Source organism: Chrysemys picta, chromosome 7 (genome assembly GCF_011386835.1).
Source record: "Chrysemys picta bellii isolate R12L10 chromosome 7, ASM1138683v2, whole genome shotgun sequence".
Taxonomy (NCBI): Eukaryota; Metazoa; Chordata; order Testudines; family Emydidae; genus Chrysemys; species Chrysemys picta.
In genome coordinates this window covers 2,560,295-2,567,353 of record NC_088797.1, presented here as the reverse complement: position 1 = coordinate 2,567,353, position 7,059 = coordinate 2,560,295, and positions in this window count along the sequence as shown.

The window sequence follows — 7,059 nt, the reverse complement described above, 5'->3', positions numbered from 1 at the left end:
TGGAGTGCAGGAGGGGCGCGGGAGGGGGCTCAGGACAGGGGGATGGGGTGCAGGAAGGGTGTGGAGTGAGTGTGGGAGGGGCTCAGGGCAGGGGGTTGGGGTGCAGGGTGTGGCAGGGGGCTCAGGACAGGAGATTGGGGTGCAGGAGAGGTTCGGGGTGTGGGCTCTGACCCTGCGCCACTTACCTCAAGCGGCTCTGGGGTGGCAGTGGCGCGCGGTGGGGCTAAGGCAGGCTCCCTGCCTGCCCCGGCCCCGTGCCGCTCCCAGAAGTGGCCAGCATGTCCGGCAGTGGCTCCTGGGGGTGGGGTGGGGCAGGTGGCTCCGCCGCGCCCTGCCCTCGCCTGCTGGTACCACCCCTAAAGCTCCCATTGGCCACGAGTCCCTGTTCCCGGCCAATGGGAGCTCTGGGGGGCGGTGCCTGCAGGTGAGGGCAGTGCACGGAGCCCTCTGCCCCCTCCTCCAGGGGCTGCAGGGACGTGGTGCCGGCCGCTTCCGGGAGCGGCGCGCTGCCAGGGCAGGCAGGGAGCCTACTTTAGCCCCGCTGCGCCATGGGGCTGGCAATCCCGCGGACCAGGCTGAAAGCCCTGACGGGCTGGATCCGGCCCGCAGACCATCATTTGCCCTCCCCTTTTCTATGTCAAGAGGGTAGGGGAAGGCATCACAGAACAGAACACTGCTCCTGATTCTCACATTAAGCTTCATTTTGCAAATTTCAAAGATATATTTTTAAACAAACAAGATAAATACCCCAATGTGTTTCAATAATGCTCAGGCTGTTCCAAAGCTGAGCAAGGTCAGGGACTTCAGAATAAAACCTGGGAGTAAGTCTTTAACACACAGCGCACTGTTCTTCCCCCACACGGGAATATATTAAAGGAAGAATATAGGAGCCTTAATTTTGAATGTGTTGGCTTTTGTCATTCCCATCACAACATTAACAGTATTCCCACATAATTTTGTGTATTTAATTTTACAACAGGCTGTGCCATTACGCACTGCCTGTAAATATTTGATCACTGCAGCTCCTCTAGGATTATTTTATCAAGAGTACAGATATTAAACTAGAAATCTTGTCATATCACTGCCTTTATATTTTCAGTTGGAGATTTGATTGACGGAAAATGAACTGTCTGGACTAGATCTAAAGTGTCTTTTCACTGAGCGTTCTCATGCCAGCGGCTACAGAAAAAAGGTACAGAGTCATCAGAAACGAAAGCTTTGTTGGAGTTATGTAGCTTTTGTACTGCAGATTAATAATGTGAATCTACTAGGGGTCTCTTTCCAAGTGTAAAACAGAGATGGTCTTTTTGTATCTCATGGCATCTTTTCCCAGCCTTAAAAAACGTCTTCCCATGTCTTCATGCAGTTTAATCTCAGATGCTGCTTCACCAGCAGCTTAGAGACCTGAATTGAAGTTTTGCAATAGTAAGCACTTGACTTATCTAACCTACGAAATTTCTTTTTGGCAATAAAATGGATTGCGAGCTAGGACTGAATGTTCCTGCCTAGCTTGGAATATCAAGCCACTATAGACAAGTCAAGGTTTCGATTTATGGCCAGTTAAAGACACACTGGTAATGCTGTTTTAATGTTGTGAAATTGCTGTGAAATTGTCATGTGTCTAAAGAGCTTGGTGGTCCAGATCTATGGCTGTTCCCTGGGGCTTACTTAGCTCTTACACCAGCACAAGTCAGAGGAGTAAGGACTAGAATGCCAATTCAGGAACGCACTTAAGCACAAGCTAAACTCGAATCAGATACTTACATTCCATGAAAGGCAAGTTATTTAAGTAAGGGCTTTGCTGAAGGGGTGTTTTGGGATTTGGCTCTGGGGGGACATCACCACTTTGGGCTGGTGAATTAGGTTCGCAATCCTGCAATTTCCCTCCAGGGCAGTTTGTGCCCAATACAGCCCTACAGCCGCTGACTGCCGGCATTCAGAATGACGTTCGCATTGGCCTGTCAGTGGGCATGAGAGGACGGCTTGTTCATGTTCTTTCCCACACCAGTGACAAACTCTGGCCACCAGCATTAAATCACTGAGGCTTTGTGATGCAGTAGCAAAGTGCCACCAGGGGGGCTGAAACAATGTTTATAGTGGGGGTGCAGTGAGCCACGGAACCAAACTGTAAACCCTGGATATGATGGAGACCACTTCAAGCCAGGGGGTGCTGCTGCACCCCCCACCCCTCTAGTTCCAGCACCTATGGGTGCCACTGCAGAATTTCTAAAGATGTTGGAGAAGCCCTGTGAGAGCGCAACCTGGAGCCGCTCGTTAACCAGAGCAGGGCTCTCATTTGGCCTTCCAGCATGAACAGTGGCTGTACAGAAGGGGAAAAATTGGACACTCAGCAGACTATTATCTCAGCGGCATGGAAGGGATTTACATGGGTAACTCGGGCGTTCCTTCCATACATTCCCTGGGCGCTGAGGAACGAATAGATTGTTCCAACATTTCACTTACAGGAAAGGTCAAAAGTTGTAGTTCTGTTAAACAAGCTCAATATATTCAATTAAAATATACTGGCATTTTCACCAGCTACTCACTGTCTTTGCGGTAGTTGTAATTAAACTGAACCTTATAGATGAAGGGAAATCTTTTAAGATGTGCTTTGATATTATGGTCTAGCGGACTGAGCCTGGGCCTGGAGGCCAGGATTTCCAAATTCTAATTCTAGCTCTGACACTGACTCACTGTGTGACCTTGCATGAGTCACTTAACCTCTCTCTCTCTTTCAGGTTCCCTGCCTCTAACAGGAGAATAACAACATTGACTTACCTCTTAGGCGTGTTGGACACAAGATTAACATGCACAGCGCTTTGAAGGCATGTAGCACCATGACATTGCCACATATAGTTAGTATGTATTATTGTCTTATTAACTACAATGACTTCCATAAGACTCTAGTTAAAGATTGCATTAGAGAGGGAGGAAGTTCTTGTGGTTGGAGACTCTGTAGCCTTGGGGCCAGATTCTTAAAGATCTTTCGGCGACTAAAGACCTATAAACATCAGGGCCTTAATCTCTGTGCATCAGTCCCCGTCTGTCATAGACGGCTAATGCTCCTTTCCTCCACCTTCGTCTGTTTAGGTTGTCAGCTCTTCGGAGCAGAGCTGGTCTCTTCGTCTCTGTGTGTGCAGCATTTAGCACAGTGAAGCCTCAATGAGTAATAATGTGCTCCCTTGGCTACAGAGCAAAGCTTCTTTCTGAATTCGCTGACGTGCTGAGCAACAACAGGGAATCCACGTGTTACGTCCATGGCAACAGCATGTGCTTGCAGCTGCACTGGGCACGCACGGGGACCGTCGCAGTCCGCGTCCAAGGCAGCCACTGCCAGGAAAAGGAGGTTAAGCAGTTACAGGATAATAGGAGTAGCTTGCTCCAGCTATCGAGTTACTCTTGTTCTCCTAGAAGCCTGGCACATATGTGCCATTGGCCATATTAGTGACAGGTGAAACCTCTGCAGGCTTTGCCAGCTGATGGTTGATTCTATCCATGTAAATATATGGCCCCGGCACTGTAGCATCTGAGTATCCTCCTGCCAATGCCCCGTGAGCAGCAAAGCACGCTTACCCCCATTAGACACACAGGCACACTGAGGCACAAGGAAGATGAAGTGACTTAGCCAAGGCCACAGCGAGGGTCAGTGGCTGACCCAGGACTCGATCCCAGATCTACTGAGTCCCAGTCTGGTGCCCCTCTCCTTCCCTCTGCTGCTGGGTGGCCTTTTGGCAACAAGTCAGTGGGCTCAGTCTAGTTCCTAGTGGAGACGCGTTCACATCACTTTAGTCCCTAGTGTGATTGGCACCGATTTCCACCTGTATTGACAGCAGCAACCAGGAGGCAGTGGGCTGACTGGAGAGCCCCGGATAATCCCAAGACACGGCCTCTCTAAAACAGGCACATGGATGTGCGGAGGGAAAGCTTGTCTGAGGGCTGGCCAGGCTCTGTCCGCTGTGCCGACGGGCAGCAGCGGGTAATGAATTGCACCGGACAATTTTTACAAGCAGTACATTCACTTTCAAAAAAATGTGCTCACAACTGCAGGGATCAAAGAGCAATCTCCAGCGAGGAGTTCTGCAAGGGTTAGCACCACGCGGCCGATATTCCCTGGGCGATACTCAGCTAAAAGCCAAGCACACAGCTTAGAAAATTTTCTCCCACAAGCCTGGAATGCAGACAAGGCCTAACGAAAGAGAGCAGCTCAAATTACAGAAAGGAAATAAAAATAATTACCTGAGCCAAAATAACTCTTCTAATTACATACACAGCAGAACAATGTTGATGGGAAGCGTTGACACTCTTAGGGCTGATAGCAGGGAAATTGAGATCCTAGAAAATAACACGTATTGAAGCATTACTAGTTTTGTGCAGAAGAAGAGTGTGGAGTCAGAAATCAGGTGTGCAGAGAGATGGGTGGCAAGGAATTAGAGGGCGCATGTGTAAAACCCCAAATGCTTGTTGTCAGGGGTCTCTCCGGCAGCTGCTGAACAAAAGGGCCTTTACAGAAGGGTCGCTAATAGGAAGCCACTAGCACCATTCTTTTCTTTTGTAACTTTTCAGGGCAGAGGGGTGCTCTCTCTCATGCCTGATTAAATCCAGCATAATTAGAGAGGCCAGTTTAGGCTCCTCTCCTTCCCTCACTCTCTCCTTAATATCCGGCATTTCCCCATGGAGGTGTAAAACAAACCATGCATTTGTATTGTAATGACATTGCTAGTGGAGAGCCAATGATTGCCCTCTAGTGGCTAGACCCAGAACAGCTCAGCTATGTCGTAGACCCTGTACTGCTAAACAGACTTGAGCTCTAGCAGGGGTTCCAGGCCTGCGATCGCTGTAAAGATCTGAATGGTCCCACTGACGCTGCACAGTGACAGCCAGGAACTCTGCGGTGCCCAAGGATTTTACAAAGTCAGAGACGTGCAAAGAACAGGAGAAAAATCTACACAGAAAACATAAAACCAACATTACATAAACTAATATGCAAACGTTACCCAGCAGCGACCTCACTAACAGCACGAGAGCGTAAACTTCACACTGGCTTCACATTGACACAGATGTTTGTGTCTTGGGTAAACGGGGCTTTGCAGCTGTCAGACCAAATCTCAGACCCTCTCTCCAGTGTGGCTATTTCCATACGGCAGAGATCCGGTGTGCTGAAAGACGTTGACATGGAGGATTTATAAAGCACACAGCTCAACCCCCCAAGTGCTCGTTGAACAGAGCGGTGGCTAAAACCTGCTTCCTACAGTAGGTGAGCATGGTACTGTCTGCATGCTCGCCTGAAAGTGTGCTCCAAGCGTCGGCCCAACGTTGTGAGCCAATGCCTGATAAATGTCAGTGCAATAATGGACAAAGAAACACTCTCTTAGCCAGAACACTCCTCGGTGCCTGCTGCAGAGGGAAAATCACCTGATCCTCCCTCCCCCTGCCCCAGCACCCGGGTCAAAGCTTGGCAGGCTCCCTGGAGCAGCAGACGTGCTCCCTGAGTGTTCTGTGTCTACCTATGCTTCAGCATCGGCGCCTTTTAGGTCAGGTTCAGGGACCACCCGTCAATGAAACCAGAGATGGAAATTAAAGTTTCCATGAGCGCATACTGCCTCTGCGTGCATGCATGTCTCCTTTGTAATGAGCCTCACCGGTCTGCAAACAACATGGCTGCTGTAGCCACATGTAGCAGAGGCCTTAGAAATGGAAGGGCACAGCGCAGCAGAGGAAATAAAAAGGCAGAAGAATTTGAAGCGAAGTATGCCACAGTGTGCACCGGGTTAGTCTCCAACCAATCAGCTGCTGGAGTATAACTTACAGGAGAGGTAAAAAACAGGCTCAACCAAGAGCATAGGGGGTTTGGGGCTGGATTTTATTGGAAACACGAGTTGCTGGTGGCAGCTTTACCTCCTCCCTAAGTGTAGAAATGCAAATCTTTTTGCCTTGTTTGCAAACTGGTGTTAATTGGAGTATTTAGGCAGAACGGCTTCCTGCATTATTTTGCAATAAAATAAGTACTAGTTCTCTTGTGCTGAACAATGGGCATTTGTCCTAGCAGGAGAGATGGCCCCGTCCCTGGAACCTCCTATTTTTACACAGCCCATGTAAAGGCCAGAGACAATTACAAAAAGAACTGGAGTCCTTGTGGCACCTTAGAGACTAACACATTTATTTGAGCATAAGCTTTCGTGGACTACAGCCCACTCACCGGATGCATAGACTGGAACATATAGTGAGGAGATATATATACACACAGAACATGAGAAGGTGGAAGTAGCCATACCAACGGTAAGAGGCTAATTAATTAAGACGAGCCATTGCAATTACAGTTCCTGCATTCAGGGGCACTCAGGAGCGGCTCCCTCCGGCTGCTTATGGAAGGTGTAGCCATGAGTTGCCAAGCGAGCTTGCCAGGGGGCAGAGGGTGACAGGTAACAGCATCTTAAGGGAGCCGGAGGAGGGATTGTACCAATGTCACTTGGTATTTATCTGGCCGCCATGACACAGCATCTGAGCCCCTCACCAATTTACCCTCCCAGCACCCCTAGGAGGCAGGGCCGTAACTGAGGCCCAGAGACATTTGATGACTTGTCCAAGTTGCATAGGAAGTCTGTGGTAAAACAGAGACTGGATTCAGGGCCTCCTGAATCCTACTGCCCATCCTTCCCCCGGAATTCAGATGTCCTCTGGGCCACTCCCTAAATGCCACAACTTGGCCTGGTGTTTCTAACCCTTTGTGACCAGCTGTTGGTGCCCCATCACAGCTTTGCCCTGGAAAAATCCTCCGATTCGCTGGATCTAAGGGATCGCCAGTGGCCTTTTAAGTCTAGCCATTTTAACTATGCTCCCTAAAGACCTATTACATTAATAAAAAGAGCCTGGAAATAGCTGCAGCGTTGCTCCGTGGCCGAGGAACAATTGATTTCTGCGTGTGATAATGATAGCCGGAGCAAGGTTTATATATAAAAACGCTCTCCTTACAATTCACTGGCGCTTGGACTGCCAGCTCCTGGGGAGGCCTGGAGGTAAGCAGATGAGCTCTCCAAAGTTATTTGGCAGGAGTGTAGTGAA